General features: G+C 37.3%; 1 long non-coding RNA gene across 1 annotated transcript; it reads right to left on the bottom strand.

The window, feature by feature from the left end:
- Nucleotides 1-556: 556 nt before the first annotated feature.
- LOC122194330 lies at nucleotides 557-9,972 on the bottom strand. The gene is made up of 5 exons (XR_006183113.1): nucleotides 9,931-9,972; nucleotides 7,196-7,287; nucleotides 5,142-5,205; nucleotides 2,177-2,254; nucleotides 557-865 (listed from the first exon to the last, which is right to left on the bottom strand). It is a non-coding gene; the product is annotated as an uncharacterized LOC122194330 (long non-coding RNA).
- Nucleotides 9,973-24,517: the final 14,545 nt, after the last annotated feature.

Here is a 24,517-nt window from a genome sequence, read left to right as displayed (position 1 = left end):
CTACAAACACTATTTTTCCACATAGTCACCACCATTAGCAATGCATTTTTGCCAGCAATGAACAAAAACCTGCATGCCATGCTCATAAAGAACTGCAATAGTGGAGGAGATCCACTGTTGCCACTGATGAAACGCACCATCCACTACCTCACTGTGCTCACATTCACTGTTTGGTCTCCAGAAACATTCAGCAAGCATTGATGAATGTCATTGGGTGCCATTTTTTCCACATGGAGAAATTCAAATTCTCACCTTTGCTTCATACACACTCTTATGTCAGACACCATTTTGTCAGACAGCCCCTCTGCTGCCATCTGTCACATGGCAAGAAAATGTAATGGAATATTTGTGGGAAGGTCCAGCTTCTCTTGCCATAGCACTACTATCTGCCTCTGTTGTTGTGGGCCACCATAATAAAACAGGAGCCGTTCCAAAAGTGATGCCTCTTGTAGATGAGCTTGTATATTGTTGGTTTGTTTTCATGAGTTTACATTTTAAAAAATTATTTATGAAAGGACTGACTGAAAAGGAGTGACAGATTAGAAGTTGCCATCTCCTTAAAGTGAAACTTTGGATTTATGCAAGACAGAATGGACAAAACAGATCTTAATTTCTTGCAACATTTAGGACTATTCCCTTCTTTCCCTTCTTTTTATTCATTGCCACAGCACTCAAGCCTTACACTCTTCTAACTTAACAGCCTTCGACAAGAAACTAAGGTGTTTGCAAGCTGCTTTACTTCAGGAGTCAGAGGAATCTGTTTGGTCTCTTGACTGCTTCCATGCTGAAAGGAATCTGGGCTTTCAAGCAGCCTTTGTTACATAATTCAAAGGCTGTATAAACTGTAGCGCTAAATTAAAAGGATCTGAAAAAAAAAAAAAAAAAAAAAAGAGTAAAAGAAAATGTACTAAGAAACTTCGAATGATAGAATGGAACTGCTAAAACTCAAGAAAGCTCATATGACATTTTCCCTTGCATGTAATGAGGACAAGTAAATGGAATACATCAGTTATTTTTCATGGTTGGCCAATTTTACAACATCTGATGTGCCTAACTTGTACAGAAACTTAAGTAGTACTGCTCTCCATTCTAAAAATATATTTCAGATATTTCTGATTTTTATCAGAGCAGACTGATCTGAGGCTGAAAAGTCCACTCTTTAACTTCAGAAAATCAGTTCCCAATTGGATTTAGAATAAAATAACTCAGAGTAAGAGTATTGAAGATCAAAATTTCACTCTCTGCCTTCTGATGCACAATGGGAAATACACATTTCTGGGCAGTCTCTGATCTTCCAAACAGGAGTAAGACTCTGAAAATGCATTAAAAATCCCAATAGCCTACAGCAGAAGGGCCATAGAACTCCATTCAAGACAAATAAAATAATATGTAGTGTGGTACTTTCTCTGACAGAAGATTAGTTTAGGCAATGCCGAGAAAATAAGAAATGTGCGATTGAATAAAAGAAACAACATTATTACTTAAAATTTCAGAGCATTATTAGTGCACAGGCACAGAGAATTATGACAACCCTGCTAGCAAATAAGGATTCTTCACAAAGATACAGACAGTGTTCCCATAGTAGCAAAGCTGACAGCAAGGAAATGAAATATTACTTCCCCCAAGTTAGGTGTTGGTTTATAAATCATGGTATTGATCTGGGATTTTTAGTAATTATAAGATTATACTCTGAAAAGCACAAGAAGATATTTAGATACTTTCTTTTATATTTTAGAATATACAATAATGCATTTTATCAAAAGTATTTCTCCTACTATGAAATTATGCCTGTATCATGAATGTTTCCTGAGGAACAAATTGTGATTTCAAATAACTATGAGTCTAGCAAGAGTCTGGGATGCCAAACAAGCTGACTGTAAAGAGGTACCAGTCCTTGAGGAACTGGGACAGAAAACTGAAAGCCTTAAAGACAACAGATGTCCTTCAAGCTGAGTGCTGCACAACCTACTTTCAGCAGTAAAATAAAATGGGAAAAGCTACTGACTTGTGACAGAAGAATCCAAATTGGTGAAGATGGATTGGTATAAAAACTTCTTTGGAGGACTGAGATTATCTGACACCCAATGAAAACAGCTTGCCAGTGCTTATAAAAGAAACTAGCAAGTTGTCTTAACAGTACAAATCTTATAAATCATGTTAAAAATATAGAGCTTACCAGTTGAATACATGCATACGATAACATTGATAGTAGCAAGCACATTCTCTAGAGCATATAATAAGAACATGAAGAAATCTGATAAAAAAAAGAAACTGAGTAAGTGTGGGTGAAGCAGCATATGTGGATAGTGAAGCAATCAGGCAACTAGGACAGGTGGTTGGAAGCTCATGCTGATAGCCATTACTCTGAAGTCACAAGGGAATCTCTTAATTCTGCTTATAGACAACAGTAAAAAAGTACATTTAACAGGTTATATGAAGATTGTTAAGAACATGAAAAGAAAAAAAGTCAACAAAACCACACCACAGAGTCATTTTTATTCTGTCCTCTAACGAGTAACTACATGGGGAAGTGATCAGGACACATTATGAAAGATAAAACAGAGGTCAAAAGAAGAAGAATGCATGTTGGTGATGACAAACCAAAGTAGGAATACGTGGAAAAAAATGTTTTCGTGACTATTACTCAGTTTTCTATGAAATAGTTTCTTCTGAAAGAGAGAGTGACTGTGCCTGTTGAAGACAGTTAACTGTCAGGTGCAGCATACATGGTGTAATAGTTACAATATACAGATTTAGATGACATCAGCTTAAAGAACTTCTAGTAACTTTTTTTTTGTTATATCATAGAAAGGAAATATCCAAATTTTCATTAACCTCAGAAAGTATAATCTGATGGACTGGTAAATTAAGGAGTAAAGATAATTGCAGAGAAAGATTCAATTTGTTGTTTTGTTGTTTTTTGGGTTTTTTTTCAGGGTTGATATGCATGGCAGATGAGGTGAATTTCTGATTGCCACATTCTGGCATTCATCTAAATCGACACCAGGAAAAAAGAGGATTTTGTCATTAGTAATTTGAGAAGGAGTAACTCAGCATATGCAGAACTGTAAGGAGAAAAAGTCAAATATAGCAACAAGAGCTAGGGCCTGGAAGCATGATGATTTTGAGTAAACAGTGAGATATGAATTTCTAGCAAGTGTCATGACCGCAGGCAGTAACAGTTGTCCAGCTGCCTGCTCACTGCCTTATAAGGTTGTTATCTCTCCTGGACACATCTTGAGGATGAACAGGCTACTGTACTTTCCACAGCAAGCAGAAAATAAGAGAAAATGTGCTCAAATTTGTCTAAGGTTACAGACAGATAAAAGTTGCAGACAGGTATGTCTCAAGACATTATACAGTCAGAAGAAATGAACTTAATACCAGAGTCCCAAAAGCTAAGTCCTACAACTTATGTATGCATATCTTTTGAATTGAATCTAATTTTACATCAGGACTTTTTTTGGGGGGCAGAAAAAGGAATAGAACAAACAAGGATATTTGTGCTAGGGTAGGACACTAGAAAGATAAGGGTAGGTGAGGGGGAAATCAGAAATCAGTCACAAGGGTAGGAGTTACAAGATCCTGCCTAAAATAGGATTAATCAAATTACCTTCATGTACTAACTTTTATCTCAGGGATGAGTGAGGCATAAGAACCTGAGATTGTGTCAGAGAGTTATTCAAGTTGCAGAAGGGAAATACATATTAGTTTTCAGCCATCTAATGAAAATAATAATAATCAGATAAATACTGAGACATGTTACTGATTTGCTGTGTACCCTTAAAGGAATCTCTGTTGTTCAGACATATGTAACACAAAGGCTTAAACATACGAATGCACAAAGGTCTTCTTTTGAAGTCTTTTCCAATATTTTCCCGAGAACACTAGCAGAAAATGTACAGATACACTGCGCTGTCATCTCGTTCAGGGGATGCTTGAAGGATTAATTACTTAATGTTTATACAGCACTTTGAAGATCAAAAACATGATATAAGCACCAAGTTCTATCATAAGAGGCAACAGGAAGCAGAAAATGAGAAACTTCCATCTCATGAAAGGAAAGAGTCCAGTGATGGTTGGCTTTCAAGTGTTCCCCTCATTTATGAAGTTGTATATTCAGGGAGGCTGTCATTTATTCTTTATGTTGCTAAGGCTTACATGTTAACAGCTGTGAACTGGAGCTAGTAACAGCACTCCAGGCTGTTAGACAGCTGGAAAGAATATTATGGCTACTCAGCTGTACCTTTCGCTTTTTTGCAAAGGAGGGAATTGTAGGGAAGAGGATTCAGTAAGACCATGTTTTGGTTGTTTTAATCCTGCCATGGATATAATTATTCAAAAGTGCAAAATAGTGGTAGAGGCTAAGTATCAGGAGATTTTTTCCATAGTACATTCTTCATCACATAAAACCTGTAAGTCACGGTTGTTCATCCTCTGGTATGATTTGTTAGCTTCTGAACATGTGGATGTTTGTCTTTGTGGGCACACTGGAGTCAAGACCAATAGCTGTGGGCCAACAGTAACAATGGCAGAGATTTCTGGTCTGTTAGGAAAAATGTGATGGTCAGGAATTCTGTTCAAAACCAAGTAGTATTTCCAAATGGAAAAGGAGAGCTTGTTCAAGAAATCTCAGAAATGGAATTTCATTCCAACCTGCTTTATGCAAAAGGTCACATTAGATAGTTAGCATGGTCTACACTGGGCAGCCCTCACGGTGTTACAACAGCAGAAACTCCTTCACAGAAAATGTTCTCTCCTGACAGAAACTCAGATCAAGAAAGCAAAGCTCTTTCTGACTTGCTAAGCTCTTTTTCAATAAAATATTTCAAGAGGTGTTCCTGCTTTCTAATCTGTTCTCAGTGAGGCTTCACTTTTCTTTTGAGTGTTTCACTCTCCTGACTCAACTAAATATATTATTTTAATTTTATGTGTTGGGTAAAAAATAAAAGAAAGATTTCATTAACAGCCACTGGCATTTTAGTATTCAGCCTAGCATTACATACACTCCCAGTTGTATTTGCTACTGGTGAAATTGCAGCCCAGAGTTCTTACATCTTTTATGCTCCACAGTGCAGCACACATACCCTTAGGAAAAACAAAGCACAAGTTTAAAATGCCTTCAGGGCAGTGTTCAGTACCTCTGTTGAGATATTCCATTGCTCCATTTGCCTCATCAAAGTACCTCAAGCTGAACTCTTTCTTCTGTAAGTAACAGAAAAATCATCAGGTTTATCTGAAGTGAAGATCTTTGGGAAAGGCAACTATATTTTGTCTTACAGTAAACCCTGAACTAACTTGACTCTCAGATGCATCGTATCATAATTAATTAACACAAGAATATGCCAGCAGAATACTTGGTTCGCTTCAGATCCTTTTCCTGTGTTCAATAGTCCTCGAGGACGGTCAGAAAGACCTTCTCCCATTTAACAGGTTGAAGATAGATGCTTGGCCATTATGCAGAAGAATTAAGTGCTGACCCCATTACATTTTGAACATAACACCACTTAACCCAAACACATCTGCTAGGATAACTTGGATTCAAGCAGCAAGTCTCAATACATTAGATAAGAAATACGCTCAAAAGTCTCTTTAGATGTAGACTACCAATAAGCGCTGACCTTATAGTAACTATAACTTACTAGAAAAGCTGGAGCATTTCCCAGAACAAAGTCAGATAGGTTCAAAGCCTTGTTCAGTGAAAAAAAAAAAAAAAAAAAAAAAAAACACCATCCTGGAAATAATGAGTCTTTTCAAATTCTCAAATTAAAAGATTTTAAATCTTTTTCTTTTCTTCTTCTCTTTCAGCAAAACTGTGTCAGATTTACCAGTTGCTAAAAGTTTAAGGTTTGCACAGAATAAAGAAGGCAAGTTCATCATCTCTCTCCACCCTAAGAGAAAGCACCTAAAGATATTAATGGTTTCAAATGGCTGTGGGGAAAGTGCAATATGAGTTTAAATACGAGGATTCCAAAATGCCAAGTATTCTTTTTTTTTCCATTGTAAAACAGGAGGGGGAGTATTTTTTTTATGTGTATATTTTAATGTGAAAAGGACACTGTGTTGCAGGTCTATAATTTATCTCAGTAGTGCACAGACAGCTGGATATAACTTTACCTGGCTGCATAATATTGAATGCTTGTCCTGAGCAAAATCTTACAAAACAAATAGAGCTAAAAGGCAGACTTGTGTGAGGCTGCTATTGTGTAGCTAAAATAGGAAACACAATGCAGAGGAAGGATCAGGTATCTAAGTATATTGCAGCCTACATGCAGGAACACCACGAAGCAAAGCATGAATTGGGAATGAAGACCTGGAAAGAGTTGTCCAACTCATGAAATCCTGTTCCTTGCTATTGCTTAACATTCACACCTTCCTCATGTTTCAGGATGTTAAAAAAAAAAAAACCCACTACACACAAAAAAAAAAACAAGTAAACTACTCAAGAAAAATAATACCCACTGTGCTAATGTACATCAGAAAAATAAAGCAGAATAAAATCTATGCAATTCCCAGTCAAAAGCCTACAGAGGCCATAAAACTAATAGACGCAAAATTCAGGGGATTTGAAAGAATGTGAGCAGATTTCCCTTAGCATGTAAAATTTTTCACTGCACTACTGATGAGTTAATATTCAGATAACTATGTCAGGTGAAATTGCTTAATTAGAGCTCTAATTAGTTTCCTACCACTCCAAAAAAAAAGAAAAAAATAATTCTTATTTTAATTAAGAATTAATTTTCAATAAGCAGTTGATTCTATCAGTCACCAACAGCTACATGAAGGATGGCATATTTATGTGTTTATATTTTTGCATCACTACATATTCACATCCACAATCAGGTTGGATGTGTGACATATTTAAGGCTCAGTTCTGACAGATGCTCAATCGCATGAGTAATCCCCTGACTTTCCAGGAGTAAGTGTTTGTGGTGCAGAGTCCCATTTAGATTTCACAGCTATTATGTGAATTTCCATTATGGCTCAAGCCCCACGTACAGTATTTCCCGTGTAGACTAAGAAGACACATTTCCTCTCTCTAATGCACTGAATCTCAGATAGCTTATGGGAAGCAAAACAGCTTTTATGGAGATTCTCTGCCTGGAGACTACCTGTAAACCTGTTACTTGCTGCATTATTCTGAGAGATGAGAGACATGGAGAGAAGTAGCACATAAACAGGCCTGCTTTCTTACCTCTCAGGGGTGTCTTCCCTACACTCCAACAGCCCTTAGGAAAACAACTGGCACTGGTGCATTTGGACTGTGTTCTTATTCAGTTTGCATTGCTTTGGAGAGAAAGGCAGAAGAACAATTTACTTGGTAGCTTAACTGCAAGCTAGATACAAGACAGCGCAGGAATATAGAAAAACATGCACAGATAACCTCCCCATAAAAAAGCCAAACAACAAAAAACAACTCTGAATCATATTCAACTTTTAGATATCTACCTGGCATGCAAGCAGGTTTTGTACAATTTTGTACTTGGCATTTTTAATATTCCCTTAGGCAAATACATCTCTTTTGGATCCAACCATATTTTGTTCATTTTTTCTTCTGCTGTGCACCATCCGGAAAACATTCAGAAAATAAATTGCAGTAGCACTGCAAATTCCCACTCTCCCATAGGCCTTCTTCACTCCTATCCAAAGATGTTTGTCTTCACCTTCTGAAAAGGTACTCCCAAAAATTTCTGTCGTAACAGCTTGGTAAGAATTAGCCAGTTACTACATTGTGAAACATAACCCACTTCTAAAAAAAGCAGTCTTGAAAAGAATGAAAATCTTGTTTTGTGTTATTCCAAGCTATTCTTTTTGTTCTTTTAAAGTGCAGTATTAATGAAATGATGATTTAAGAGTTATTCTACACTTCCCTCTCTCATTACATTTAATCTGGCTTTGTTAATTGCTAAAACATTTAAAAATCATTAAAGCAGTTAGTTCCTTATTAACAAACATCTGTTATTTCCAAACTTCTAGTGGACTGAAAAATTGATATATAGTGAGAACATCAAAGACACCAAGATATCTTTTAAGTACACTTTCAACCCAGGCCACCATACAGCCCCTTGTACATGCTATCTTCCTAAAATATTACCAGAATCTTCCCCTCCCTGTAAAGATGTTTTTTCTTCACCTGGCCAAAGTGGCTTCATTTAAACTGATGAAGTGTTGTCTGGTCACTAGCTCAGCAGCACTAAGCATACCTGGATCAAGATCCCGCTGCTTGCGGGTGTGATAAAGTAATGGCAGATGGGGAATTAGATCCAAGTACTTTTCTCTACACATATATAATGGTCAGAATTGAAGCTTCTAGACATACTCTCAGGCCTAAGAAGAATTTACGCTCCAAATACATGGTATTTTTAATATGGAACTACAAAAATACTAAAAATCCTAAAAAAATTCATGGTAATCCATAACAATTAAGGATTGTTTTAATATGGACAATAATGTAGATTATTTTATGTTGATTAGTTCAGATATGAAGTGAAAATTAATTCTGCCTGTTATTAAACTAACATTCCCATCCTGGACCACCTGAAGAGTCTGAAGTATAAAGACTCCATCTGGAAATTCAAGATACACTAACATCAAATGTGTTACTACTACTGGAAGTCCATAACTCTTGCCTGAGCCAAATGAGAGTGCATACTTCCTCTGCTGCTTACCTAGTGTTTTAGTGGTTGTTTTTGTTTTTTTTTTGCTTGTTTTGTATTGCATGATAAAAAGTATGCCCAGGGAGGTTGTGGATGCCCCGTCCTTGGATGTGTTTAAGGCCAGGTTGGACGGGGTCCTGGGCAATCTGATCTCTGAATGTGTATGTTTGGTGGCCCTGCTAGGCAGGGGGGTTGGAACTACATGATCCTTGGGGTCCCTTCCAACCCGGGTGATTCTGTGATTCTGTGTGGCTCAGGAATGTAGGGATATCAGCCCAGAGTCTAGGACAGAGTTTGCTTTGTTGTGTAGATGAATAACCACAGTGTTTATTTTAAAATTAGTTCGACTTCAGAGCATTCCAGATCTATGCAATTGCATATAAAATTCCACACAGACACCTCTGCTATGGATAGACTGATCAGTAATATTTATCTGTCTCACTGTCCTTGCTAGAACTTCCTCATGTTTACCTCATTATAATTCCATTTGGTTTTCAGATCTCTGGCTTTTTCTTATCTTGATTAGATTATACTTGGAAGTTTCTATTTTGAAGTCTATTCCATATTTCCTGCAGCATTAAAAACATTTCCTAAGCAAAATTTATTTAAGAATTAACTCAGTTTGGAGTCTAATAATGCATTGTAGGCGTCAAGGATAGGATGAATATGGGATGAAGGTGTCAGCTTTGAATCACACTGTGTACGGTGACCTCTGAGACTTGCAGCCACCAATTCTGTGAATTTTAAAGTAAGGCCCTTGTTGTGAAGAATGCTTTATCAGCTTCTTTACGTATAGTTTGCATTGCCTGTGTGTAGTTGTTTTTCTAAGAAAGCTGGCATCCCCCATCGCTCCTGAATATAGATTGATAGTTTGCAAATTAAACAAACAGCATTTCAATTTCCCCTCCACTCCTAAGGGCTGAAAATGTGAATTCAGGCTTTGAATTTTGATTTCCAGTTAGATCTTTCTATTCTTAGATCCAAAAACACTGAATATCCATCAAGGTCATTCACCTTCAGGAATTCCTGATAACAGGACTCATGCTATAACGGTTTTTTAAGCCAGCACTGAAGGTCACTTGGCAACAAAGTTCTTTCATCTATCCAAAATGTAAAATACTACAGTTTTTTGTTTTGCTTTTTTAAGAATAACTAGAACAGAATGAGCATGTGTATAAACAAAGAATATTAGGATGCTATAATCACAAAAAAAAACCAAGAGAGTTAGGCAAAGTAGACTACAATAACAAAAGAGAATAAATGGAAGGCTTACCCTTATCCTGGGCTCATCTACAAAACACCAGCAGAGGCAATCTCCAGAAGAGACACTTCCCAACTGGTAGCCAGCTCTTAAATAGGTCTAGGAGAGGTGGAGCCAGGCTCCACACCTTCTGGCAGCACAGGTGAATTGCCTTCACCTGTGCTCCTCTGGCTGACTCATGGCTCGCCTCAGATGATCAATCAGAGGTTCAGGCCATGACTCAGCAGTTCCCATACAGCATGCTATTTCTTAACTTTCAATATGAAAAAAGGCATTGCTATTTTAAATATACTAATAGCAATGCTATATGTCATTACTTGTCATCTTCTGTCATCCTTTCCATTAACAAAGATGAATGGATTTATTTCACTCAGCAAAGAACAATACACTCAATAGTTTTTCAAGTACACCTCAAGTATGTCACATACATAAAATCATATCTTCATGCTGACTGTAATAGAAGAAACAGGTTAATTTCCATCTCATTCACAGTCCATTTATTATCTGCAAATGTAAAATGCTCTGATTCCATAATCAGTTTGTTTGTATTTATAAAAATCACATAATGGCTCTTGTACAGATAGTAATGACAAACCATATGTAAAATGCTTGTAATCAACAAACAAGGAAAAATGTTTCCTGACTGACCTACTCTGTCAGATTAAACATACATCCCTCTAATTTTAACAAGGACAATTCACTGTGCCCTGAGACAAGTTTGTTGTTGGTCACTGTGCCTTGAGGGCCCTCTGAGCCATGAGCTGCAAGAATTAATGATCAACTCAACCAGCTTAGACGTGATCTGACAGTGCAGAAGCCTAACAATTGCTGCAGAGGTGCATGGACAGAAGTAAACTTTCTTCATGTGCACTACTCAAAATCTTAAAAGCTTTGTAAATGTCAGCAAAAATCCTTGCAAATTAAACATGCTTTTTACCATTAACAGATACAACCTTCCACTCATATTGATATTTTGCTATATTGATATTACAGATCATTAGCTGGTTTCCTCCTCAAAGTGTATGTCTGTTCCTTGAGCACTAAGACTACTACATGCTGAACTGCTTGTTCTATACACTTCTGAGTTTAGTAAACCTCAACTGAGCTTAGCAGACTGTTGAAAGCGTTTTTACCACAGCCAGCATTAAAATTTTCTTCAAAATATATCATTTGATAGTAGATTTCTAGTCTCCAAGTCAATGTAAGGTATTGCTTTGTCTTTTAAATTCTCTATCTCAGTCCACAACTCAGTGTGATCTCTTGGAAAAGGCAGTTTTATGTAAGTTAGAAACATCTGTATGTTTTATAACAGTGATAATTTCTTATGAAAAAGTTATATATTTTTATTATATAAGACACACCGCTAGATCATAAGGGATGCTTGGCAATTCAATGCCTGCAGTGTACTTAGTCTAGTTCAGTGTGTTTGCCTAAGCAAAAATTTCTTTAAAATTGTAAGTTGTGATAATGGTGTTATTGCAAGACAGTTTTGCCAGCTACAGCGAATGATTTCTAAATGCCGCAGCATGATTAAGGAGTAAGACACAACAGGTTATATTGCAGTGTTGGAGCCCTAGGTGTGCTGAAATTACCTTTCAACAGCTCACCCAGGAGTATCTCTGAGAGTTTATAACATGACAACTTTACTGTTTTCTAAAAAAGAACAAATGAAGTCATTAAAAAATATTTTTCTCCCAAATAAGCGCCCTCCATCACCCAGTATGCAGTCACTAGGTTTAATGTGCTTTTCTGCAGAAATATTTCAAAATGATCTGGAGTTCCCTTTCTTGCTTTTGTGTCAATAGGAAGATTTCTTGCAGGAATCCTGGTTCTTTCTGAATGCAGAACAGCTGCCCAACATACCTACCATCCAGATTCTACAGAATTGCACTACCAACAGTCAATCTATGTTGTCTAAAAGTTTTGCTGAAAGCGCTTGCTGTTTCAGTCTATTTGTTCTTTTCTTTCTGTTTCCTTCTTCAATGAGCAACTAATACCACAAACCTCACTAAGTGATTGCCCTGTTGTGTCTGATCTCTTAGGAACTGTTTTCAGTGAACAGCTTTTGGAAAGCTCACAACATAACACCCACCAAGTTTTCATTATATAAATATACATATATTTAATTAAACAATGTAACAAACTAGTATTGGGCTTGTTTGGGGGAAACAGATTCTAGGAGAACAAGTGGAAAGCATAAATGATTTTTCCATGAATTTGTACATTGTTTACACATACCGACATCATGTTACATTGACCCCAGCCCAGAAAAGCGTAAGGCCTTTACAGTAACTAGGTGATAGCTCAAAATTACAAATAGAATATATGACTTAAAAAATGTAAAGTCTAGCCACCTGGCCCAGGCACTGATCAAGACGCTTTGCTATCAGCCTACCAGCATAGTACATAAGTATTTGGTTCACATCTCACTAGAGAACATCAGAAGCTATAGAACTTTTCCGCTCTTCCCTCTTCTCTAGCAGAGGGTGCTACTGGTGCTTAGCTGAGTTGAGATCTGAGCTGTTGTGTACCAGAAAGCAGCCCAGGGAGTGGACATGTCTCAAATATCACCTTTATAGCCTCCAGACAGCATGGGAGAATACTGAACTCTCAGCAGCCCTACCAGAAACATGCCTTCTCTATTGTATCCCAAGAGTGCAGCCAGCAGCCAAGGAAAATATGCAGATAAGTTATATAACGTAAAGGGAATGATAGTTAAAGGTTAAAGCAAGTTGCAGAAAATAAGAGTGGGAAGAGCTGAAGCACAAGGGCAGCAGGTTTGGAGCCTTTCATTAAACCTACTTTAAATGTTAAAGTATATCAGACCTACCAAGTTCTGCAAATGTGAGATAAGCCACGGTGCCTCTGTAGTTTCCCCATCACTGCTTTTTTATCATGTCCCACTTTTTATTATATCTGCACATCAGTTCTCAAGTAGACTGCAAAATCCTAAAGAATTAGGACTATATGTGTGTATGTAGTTTGTCCAACACCAATGAGGTCTCAGGGCACTGCAATCCACTGTAATGAGCAAAAAGCATGGAAGCAGAAATAGGGCAACCTGTGTGGGCTCTTAGAAACAAGTCCAAGGATTTGTTGACCTGTGATTTCTTCAGCCTGTGTGTGCAGAATAAAAGGGACTTTGGGTTACTCTTTAACAGTAGCTACACCTTTTAAACTCAGGCATATAAACTAAATTAAGAAAAGCTAAAGGATTAACACAATCATTGTTTGCAATGGTTCTGATTCTTTAAAGAAAATAATGGATTTTTCTTATGATGGACTGTTTTGGTGGTGCTGCATCAGTAGTAACGACACAAACTTTATATCTGTTTCAGTGCAAACAAGTTTTTATTTTTATACACCTAGGTGGGCAGTTGTTGCAAGCATTTGAATTCTTTCTACAATAATTAAAGGTGTTTAGCTCTTTCCACAATCTCTAAACCATCTCCTATAATACCTTTCCCTTTTATTTGAAAGATATTCCAATTTAGATAAAATGAAAATACTGCTCTCATACAAGAGAACAGCACACTCTGTAGCATAGCACAGTGTGTGAAAATTGATTCAAGTTTCCTTTTTCTCTGAGTTTGGCTCACACGCTGCTGCTAGAAAATGAACTTAAAATTAACTAGAAGTAAAATAAATCTATCTATCTCACCATACAGTTCATTCTAGACATGATTTTGAGTCCTATGGGGCTCAAATATACATTACAGTTTAGAATTAATTAAGTCTTGGTCACCTTTAGCTGTATGTCCTTGATGTTTTAGGTCAAGTATTTCCTGTCAAGATCTCAAACCGAACACCAAAATATATAATATACGGCTTTGTCAGTTTTATCATGGAGGCACATTTTACCCATTCAGTAAAAAAATAATGGATCAAGTGGAAAATATTCTGAACAAATGTTTATCAGTCCACAGAGGTGGCTTAGGATCCTCTGTCCTCTTTCATTCGCCTGTACATACAAAGACTTTTTTATTTTTTTTTGGTCAAGAAAAGACTTCAATGAACACTAGAAAAGGCAGGTGAAATATTGGATTCTAATTCTAACCATATGTGCTATGCTTGCAGTTGATTCTCTTAGGATAACGAGAAGAAATTTTTCAGCCTATTTTACCTAATTAAGGAGCAGATCATGCACAGCAGCCAGGACAAGGGTCAGTATGGTTGCCACCTGCCTGGGAAAAGGTGTCCCAGCAACCGGGCTGTTAACACTGCAGGGCAGAGTGGTGATGGCTTCTCAAACTCTCTAATTGAGGTTCTTCAGATTCACATTAAATCATTAAAAGACTCATTGCACACAGGTGTTCCACCTCCCTAGCATCCCTTTTCTGCCAGGATGAAGTATCATTCCTAAGGACTCTTTGACCTGATTACTATTTTAAAAATATTAAATTTATTTTTAAATATATTTAAAATTTTAAATATATTTAAAAATATTCAAGAACAAATACTTCTGATAAGTGAGATTGAGGAAGACTTGCCCATATGGTCTCAGCAATACATTACTGTAGACCTCTTCCGAGGGCTTGAGAATCTGCTTTCCCTGCTTCGATTTTGCTGTAAGTAAATCTGGTGGTGTCTCTTAAACAAATATTCCAGCTGCCAGCTTATGGAGCTATTGATATTCATTTCAGTCAGTTTTGAATTTCAGCACAGGAATACACACAGGAATAAGATCAACACGAGACTGAGGGCACTTCAGTTAGTGTCACTCCCATGAGGCACAGAAAGCGAATTAAAGGGTATATAAAAAAGTCTGTCTGGGCTGATAGAACCAACAGTACTGTGGGTTTGCACTCCAGATAAAATAAATTGATATTGTCTCCCAAACTAGCAGATAATTTCTGCCTGAGTTTTCACATGCACACCCATGTCTAGGGATAAGAGGGTAGTTCTGGTTTCAATACCAGTAATTGCAACATAATTTTTCTCTAAGTGCACCTTCACTTGATTGTAGCTGAAATGAGACCCTACTAGTATTTAGTACAACCCCAGCTGGATTTATATTACCCTAGAGAAAACAGCATTTCATCCAAAGGCTGCTGAGTTAAATGCAAATAGAGATCTGTCATTTGGATCCATTTGGAAAAAAATATTTTATTTTGAGGTTTCCCTTTCCAAACCTAAAGAACTAAAACATAAATTTTGAATTCTTTGGAGTGAAACAAACTGTTTTTAATACACTACACTGAAACAATGCAAGCAGAAACCATTTCCAGTTGACAAGTTTATTTCTAACTCTTGCACTCGGAGTTCTTTGCATGTTAAAGATGCAGAAACATTTCGGTCACAATCATTCTTATACTTAAAAAAGAAGTCCTTTCTAAACCTGAAATTACAGTTACTCAGTGTTATGCTTCACATTATTTCAGAAACATTGGAGCATTTTTTCATATGTGTATCCAAGTTCACAGGAAAGACAGTCTGCTTATTTTCTAGCAAGATGTTTTTTTCCTGAAAGATGAAACTGACTTTCGCTTCACTGTGTCATGAGAAAGCCATAGAAAAACGAAAATAAAAATATCTCTAGTCTTGCAGTTTTATGTTAGCAGAATCATGGATATTTTTGTTCTTACATGCCTTAGGGTCTATCTGTATAGTCAGAGCCTAAAGATTATTTTGTTGTGATGGGTAAAGTCCTGAAGCAATTACACTGTCAGCTTTCAGGAAACAATATTCTATTCCCAAATTCTTACCTGTTCACACAAAACTTGTATCATTAGATTACCTTCATTTTATCTCAAAAACCTAGGGACATAACCTTACAAATTAACACACAGTTACCTATTTTAATTTCTATTCCTTTCAGAATTTATATTAGCTTAGTACTTTCAGTTAGCTTGATTTTTTTACAGAGAATTTTTATCTATGCAGCACAGAATATACCATATCAATATATACTGTAGGTAAATTCTTAGATTAGGCTTTGGCAGAAATACTGTTCCTATCTGCTTTAGAGAGTCTAAGACTCAGTTTAAGGAGTAGTTTCTGACTCTGCTTCAGCTTTAGCTTGAGCTGTGAGGATGAAAAGATTTAGTGCAGTGCATTATTCCTCAAAGTCTTCCTAACATTATCTGTGTAATGCTTTCCGTTTGATTGCTGTATTTTGTGGATGTAGAGCAAGATTATGTTTGTGCAACTCATTTCATAACTCAAAGATGAGCACTGTATAGTTTGGAATATATCTCTTGACACACACAAGCTGTAATGCAGTGTACTGTAATAACAGAATTGTTGCTTGGCTAATACTAACCTATTATCATATAATTATCTTATAATTATTATCTTACTAAACTACTATCTTATGTCACATATTACATGAAAATATATTTCAACAAAGAGCCATAATTAAAATCTCTTTCTCTGGGTTACTTAAGCTTTAGTGATCTTGTTGTATGAGTCACTCTGACATTAAAAGTACTTGATACTGTCAGTCATAGATGGTGATGTCATACTCAAAACCACTCTAAGTGAAAAACTGTGCTCCTCCAGTTTCTGGATGAACTTTTTGCAAACGTGTTTCACAGCAAAATCATAAGTGAGATTTCACTGCTAGAACTTTTGCTCTCAAACTCGTATTTATTAATCCACATACAAAAGCATGCGTGAAAAGCAGCTGACAGAGCACAGTAAGGCATGAATTTCAAGTATATTCCAGCTTCAAAGGTCAGAAACAAATTTCCTATTTGAGCAGCCATTATAAATAGCCATCAGAGGTGAAACAGGATTGAAATACTGGGTTATGTTGTGCTCCCTGTTGATTTTGAAAGGTTAGCATTCTGAAGAAAAGAAGAGAAATCCCTATTCCATCACTTTAAAAAATTAAATGCTTTCCAAAGAAAAGGTAGAAATTAGGAACCGGAGAACTATTCTTTTCCAGAAAGATATTCACAGACTCTGAGTTCAGAAGGACAATACAAAGACACCTTCTTGTTCATGTACTGTCTGTTTTCTTCCACACCAGGTCCTTCAATATGTTTCATACTCTAAAGAAATAGACTGTCCCATGAGTGCTCAAACTTTTGGCTTGCCTGGGACACATTGAATGAAATGGTATTGTCTTGGGCTGCATATAAAATATATAACATATTTAATGTATACAAGTAACAACATTTTTATTTTTAAATATGTTTAGTTAAAACGTATTTAAGAAAGAGGGCAATAAAAACATGAAACTAGCAGAGCGGTCATGTGTTCTAGACTAGGCAACAACTGGTTGGCCAGACATAGCCTATGACCCTGCTCTCCTGGTCACCTAACATGTATTGAAGTTATACAGAATTCTTTGTCCTGAAAGTCACCTCTTACAGTAGTCAAATCCAGTGGGAAGGACCTCCAGGACTATAGATTTCAATAGCATGGAACACTGTTCTTCTAGAACGTGTCTTCCTTTCTGTATCTCTCAAAACATAATCTTTTCATCCTTTTTTTCCTCCATTCAGGGGTAACACTTGATTTCTTTCCCTGGATTACTATTCTTTCTTCTCTTTATAGTCTTTAGTTTCAGTATCTCATCCACAATTTGTTTTTACCTCCATCTTTCTTTCCCACGTTCCTCCCTTTACACAAAATACTCCTGTATTGCTCGACAATTCATTCTAGTGCAAAGATAAAAATAAAAATTACTTTCCTGTTCACAGTACATTTTTGGTAGTGTTTCACTACTTTTTAGTAAGAATGCTTGGGAATATTTACAGCACTGAAGAGAAAAAATGACTCAGCATTGGGGTTCCAATCTAGCGTGAAAATCCTTGTGACTGTGAAATGTTTCATTAAACAGCAGCTGCAAATATTCTGTATTTTAGCTGTTAGGAGAAATAACACAGAAGTTATTTGCTTAAGCTGGCTTTGTACAGGCAAACTATGAAACATGTCATTATAAATTAAATTACTCTGACAAGTAACAACCTTCACAGCTACTTTGGCCTAATGCTCTCAGTGAGGTTCTCTGGATACAGGGTTTATCTAGGTGACATCATAAAGAAGCCAAGGAAGGAAATTAAATATGTCCTAGGTGATTTCCTCTGAACAGGATTTATATGAAAAGATGATAAATAGAGCTCTGTATTTTGAGCAGGAGGTTGCAGTAGGGGCAGTGTTGACAGGCTCTAGGCTCTGTGCCAAGGTATTTATTTACTTGTTGTGTCATGACAAATATTAGGTCACAATCTGAAGCCTCTATGAGCAGCTAAACCTCGGAGGGCCTGGCACAGGATTTTGCTCTGTTTTCCCTTCTCAGCAGTGAATGAGGAGTCCATGTCTTTCATTAGAGTGCTGACCACCAGGTTTACCTTTCACCATGGGGGTGAAAACTATTGTGTTTTTGGCAATTAATAACCCAAATGCTTCTCTTGTGACAAACTTGTACAAAGTTCCACATTTCTGAATACTTACAAGGTAAAACAATTTTGATTTAACAAAAGAAAAATGTTGAGAGAAAGTGTTTAGATCTCTGCATATTAGGAAATATATTTTATCATATGCATGCTAAATGGAAAATGAAACAAAATTTCACAGTCTATTGATAAATCTACATGAATTACTACTTAATTAAATGGTTATGGACTTGTGACTGCAGACAATACCTTTTACTTTGAAGAAAAGATCTCCTTAGGTTACAGGAGCAATCATAAGGAATAAGAACTACGAAATTCTCAATGAAAAAACGTTTATATTCATATAAGATAATTTACCATTTGTCTTTGTGTGGACACTGAAAATGGATTCACCTGGATGCTATGAAGACAGAATTTGGTATGTAAGTTATCAGCCAATACAAATAACACATTGTTCTGACTACATGTAAGATTTGATCAATTTTTACAGAAATATTAGGAAGACACAAGCATTAGGAAGGCTTTCAGGAAAAAAAAAAAAAAAAAAAAAAAAAAAAAAGCTTATGTACAAAACACTGCAAGAGTCTTCACTGAAAATGGCTGTGAGATGAAGATGCAAACTTAAACTACTGCTGAAGGAATACAAAAGTGGCTGGATCCAAATAATTTGTGCATATCACATAGTCAGACACTGGCTTGTGAAGCAGTAATTGAAAAATTACGTGTGGCTTTTTTACCCACATTTGATTAAATTAACTCTCTTACTTCAGTAACAGCTTGGTGATACACTATTCTGCCCTACTAAAAAGAAGAGTCTGTTTCTCTTCCAAGTCTTGTTTCTTGAATCTGGGGGAACAGAAAGCACCATGCAATGAAATTTTCTGAGACTGATTCTCCACTCCTTCCTTAGTGCCATCACAGTGACATCCTGGGCTGATTTTTCTAAGTAGAAAGAATCAAATCTATTATCTTCAAAGAACGATCTTGTTCTCAGCACCTGACAGTGAAAAGAGTTCTACATCTTTTGAAGGATCCATCTCTGTGCTCCATATGACCATAAATGATGGCATTTGAACTTACACTTGAAAGAAATGGAGATTTGGGCAAATAAATCTGTTTTATAGTGCATGAGATTAAAGAGGGCTGGGAACAAGAAATCGAAACACATTTCTGTTATATTTTCAGTGTCCATGCTAAAGCTTTTGCAGTCTAAACATAGAGGACTAACACCCTAGAATACATATGGAAAAGCACCCACTTTTCTCCATTGATCAGTGTTCAGTGTTCAGTCTTGGAGCTGGCCTGGATGTGAATCTGCAAACATCAACTCACACTTGAAGTGAGTACAAAAAAGCACGAAGGCTGGTACATTCACTGAGGAACTGCGGGATAGCTATGCTGGTCTCTGCACTAAATTGCTGCCTCTGACTGGTAAAGCTGGAAGAGAATTTAAAAACTATGAAAGATCAAAGTGGAAAAAACAACAGAGCATTTGTTGTCAAATGTCTGCTGCAATTGTCTTTATATGCATAAGAAAGCTGATGGCTGAAGAAAATTTTATCTTTCCACCAGCAGCAAAACATCACTGAAAATTATCATATCCTAGCAGCCTTCACAGTGTAACCACTGGTTTGCTACCTGAATTTCAGTATTCATTAGAACATTGGTCTTCTCCAGACCTTAGCAGGTTTGATTCCAGTTCAGCCCTTGTTCAGTCAGTAACCCTCAATTATCTGTGATAAAAATATAACTTGTCTTATTGATAGTCTTTCACTTGTCAAATTAACCCTAATTGGGTTAGGTCTTGTCTCATCATCTGACAGTTTCTTCTCACTTTACACGTAAAAGAATTACTTAAAAATAAACAAGGAAAAAAATGTGCTGCTGGAGATAGGCTAAAACTGAAGTACTGAAGCAAAAAATATATTTCTGCTGCTGGCTATTAGAAATTACCTGATCTCTCAAGGTTTGGGACTGCATGTTTCGTAGTGACTTCACCACTGAAAACAGTTTGTGGGGATTTAGAAGGAAGAATCCATTGGTTGTGTGTAATAGAAATGTAGTAGAAAAATGTAATTCAGAGTGGATAATAGATGAGAGAAATTAGAGAATTTGAAGAGTGAAATGAGACAGCATTACTGGACTTCTGAGGAGCTGGACATGCAGTCAGGAACTCTCTGGTTCCTGTTACATGTGTATGACAGCCTTTACATTTTAACACCAAGTTTTTAATCCTGTTCTTTTATTGCTTCTTGATAACAAGCACATGATGTGGGACTGAAAGATGATACATGAAAAGCCAGTGCCATCACAAAGCTGTTCATGATATGGCTCTGATTGCTCTGCCAAGCTGCGGGCTGTGTTTTCCAATTCATGCCTGTCCAAGTTAAGGAAGTAACATGTGCCAGGCACCACAGATGGGTCAGCAGTTGGCAAACGTAAGTTTTGTGTAGTCCCAGCCAACCAGATAGTTTTGGAAAACATTCAGGGGAGGCATTAGGAAGCTGTCCAGTGCCACTGATAACAAGAATAATGCTCCACAGAATACTTGCTGCGAGAGCAAACTGTTGGCATGGATAAATATCACAAAACTTGCAACTCTTTTACTGATAGCTGACCAGCCAAATGTCACCCGCTTCCAAGGAAGCTCTCACAGCTGTTTTATAAAAATAGAAGTAGATACTCACTAACACTAATAAACTTCCTCAATAGTAGGCTCATTCTTGAACCATAGCCAATACTAACACTCAACCCTCGAATATGACCCCCTGTCTTAAGACACTGTCAGATCTCATAACATTCTTCAGCAGATAGTAAGAGAACATTTGCTGTGAAATTTAAACAGACAACGGTAGAAATGTTGCCTATACGTTTGCTGTATCTTTTTAAACCATAACAGTTTTCTGTTATCAACTCATTCATTAGACCAAGAGGCAGAAAAATGGGGCAAAGCCATTCCAGGGTTACTCAGTGCTATCAATAGTTTTTATGTAAATATGTTGGGAACATTGAAAATAAGAACTGGAAATAAAACATTCTCAGTTTCCAGGACGTGTGCAAATCCCATGTTAATCACTCCCATAAAAGACTATCGACTTCAGGCAAATTATTTCCTTATAATCTGTCAGTTACTGCTAATCACATGAAGGCAGTCTTACCAAAATACTTGGAATGTGAAGACAGTGAGGGATGGTGGTAAATGCATATAATAAAGCATATGTTCAATGGCATTTCTTGCAGTATGTTTGTGGTCCCATGAGCCTGCTCCAAGTTACTCCTGGGATGTCTGATATAGTTCCTCTCTAAACCCAACTAGAGGCCAGCAAATGAGTCAGTGAAGTCATTCTTTTCAGATTGACTACCACCATCTTGCATGTTCTTGTTCTGCACTTTCCTGCATTATCCATTTGCTGCTTACATTTTGTATCTGTAACATAGTCCTCAAAGCAACAACCAACCCCTTGTGTACATTTGTACACTGCAATGCACAGTAGAGCTCTGGCCTCTAGGTGTTACCATAATACAAATAATAATCAAAATCTCTAATTTTGGGATATCCAGCTATATTTCAAGCACAAATAAGGTTCTGAGCGAATAATATTTAATTCATAATCATCATTTTCTATAACAAACCATTTCATTGTACCTGGAAGTGCTTAATCTAGAAGTTCTGAAAGATTACCTTTGATGCTTCCTTTTTCCTTCTTTCTTTTTAGGTGAATAACATGACAATGGACGTTGCCATGGGTTTTAACAGAACCAAATATAATTGAGAAAAGATGATACAGAGTGTTCAGACAAAAGGTCCTGAACTCAAGAACTTGCTTTTCCTATCCTTCCACAAAAATTGTATTAGTTGACCTCTACATCACACTACAAAGGACATTTTTTACCAAGTTCTTTCTGAGAAAGCAGGATGAGTAAGTTGCTTTGGATGGTGAACAAGATCTCATTTTCTGTACTTTCAGAAGTCTTTCATATTTTGGAACTGGCTCTAACTTGTGTTTTATTTCATGCACTTCCTCAGAATTTAGAATAAGCTTGTTTTTCACTAAGTCAAAATAATAAATGATGATGCAGTAAAGTACTATTGAAATGGAAGTACTTACTTTTACAATAGCGCTAGTAATTTCTGAACAGTTTATTATAAAGTAGGTGGGAAGAGGAGGAGGAGAAGGAATGGACAGTCTGTCACCAGCTACTGCTGTGGAATACAATTTTTCTTAGGTTGACTGTGCTGGGCTGACATTGCAGTTCCTTCATGTTGTTTTAGTGGACATTACCCCAGTAGTGCTTTCCAAAGCTGTAGCAGGAGTTAACTTGGATTCACGTTACAAATCAAGAAAACAGAGAAAAGAAATCCAGGCGATCATATCCAGAAAAGGCTTTAAACAGTGTTATTTGTTATGCTTCAGTCTGAAAAGAGGTCTGACTCCAGGAAAGCCATTGCTTTCCTGAGGAAGAAAATTTGGAGACAAGGGTGGGATTTATTAAAGCCAGACACTGAGGAGAAAACCAGTAGCATTTTCCCTATTGTCATTTCAAACAAAGAAAACATATTTATACATGGAGAGGGAATTAAATGTTCTCAAAGTAACTAGTCTCAGTGAAGTTGGCACCTCATTGAATAAGCAGGTTAAAGACAGACTTCTTCACATCATATATCCAACTTCTTGGGAAACTGCTATATCAAATCTGTCTAAGGCCTGGGCTATGTAAATAAAAGGCAAAAAGTGTATTTCTAAACCTAATCATCTTCAATGAAACCAAAATCTTTCTACCACACAGAAATTAGGGTACTGTCACCAGATTTCATTGACATAAGTTCTGTCACTTATGGAAATACTAACTGAATTGATAGTTTTCTTGTAAAGGATGTCTTTCTTATGGCATATATCATGCCACCAAGTTTTAAGATAGAGGATCATGGCTTTTTCCTCCTAACTTCCCAGTGTCACTAGTAGGTGAAGTAGATTCAGGAAACTCATCCAGACTTTTAAAAGCCCAGTGGACATTACCTTCCTCTGCAAAGAGGAGCTGACTTTTGTATCACTTCAAGATGAAGCTGAACATATTATAATACTTTTAAGAAATAAAAATAACCCCCTCCAGTACATTTCCTTAGACACAGATTCCATCATAAGTCAAGCCTCAGGGCATGATGTGAGCTGGTTGCACAAGAGGTCAGGACTATAAAAAGACGAAACAGAGAGGAAAATAAAAGCACAGCACTCCTCCCACGTTATTAAGTACCAACTTTTGTTTGAAGCAGAGATCATCACATCCCCGTGTAAGCAATGAGAACTATAATAAATTTACCACAGTGCAATAAAATCTGTTCTAATGGTAACTATTCCGATAGCTTCAAAAATGTTAGGCTGGTTTACTTCGGTTGTGGATCCAACCAAGACATTAGTTTCCTGTACTTTTAGGTATTGAAGGCTAGAAAAATGATATGAATTTGTATTAAATAAAAATACAAATGATTTTTTTTTTCCTAGACTGCTTGAATTGTGCTAGCAGAGCATAATCACAGAATCACAGAATTGTAGAGGTTGGAAGGGACCTCCAGAGATCATCGGGTCCAACCCCCCTGCCAAAGCAGGTTCTCTACACCAGCTTACACAAGTAGGCATCCAGGCAGGTCTTGCACATCTCCAGAGAAGGAGAATCCACGACCCAGAACTGGACGCAGTACTCCAGATGAGGCCTTACCAGGGCAGAGTAGAGGGTGAGGATCACCTCCCTCGACCTGCTGGCCACGCTCTTTTTAATGCATCCCAGGATGCCATTGGCCCTCTTGGCCACAAGGGCACACTGCTGGTTCATGGCCAACCTGTCGTCCACCAGGACACCCAGCTCCCTCTCCGCAGAGCTCCTCTCCAGCAGCTCATCCCCCAACCTGTACTGGTGCATGCAATTATTCCTCCCCAGATGCAAGACTCCACACTTGCTTTTGTTAAACCTCATCTGTTTTTTTTCTGCCCAGCTCTCCAGCCTGTCCAGGTCTCACTGAATGGCAGCACCGCCTTCAGGCGTGTCAGCCAATCCTCCCAACTTCGTATCATCAGCAAACTTGCTGAGGGTGGCCACTATCCCCTCATCAAGGTCATTGATGAAGATGTTGAACAAGACCGGACCCAGCACAGACCCCTGAGGAACACCGCTAGTTACAGGCCTCCAACCGGACTCTGCACCACCAACAACGACCCTCTGCGCTCTGCCAGTCAGCCAGTTCTCAAACCATCTCACTG

Source organism: Lagopus leucura, unplaced genomic scaffold, assembly GCF_019238085.1.
Source record: "Lagopus leucura isolate 7727_CA_CO unplaced genomic scaffold, USGS_WTPT01 Super-Scaffold_73, whole genome shotgun sequence".
Taxonomy (NCBI): domain Eukaryota; kingdom Metazoa; phylum Chordata; class Aves; order Galliformes; family Phasianidae; genus Lagopus; species Lagopus leucura.
This window is presented reverse-complemented; position numbering and strand designations above follow the sequence as displayed.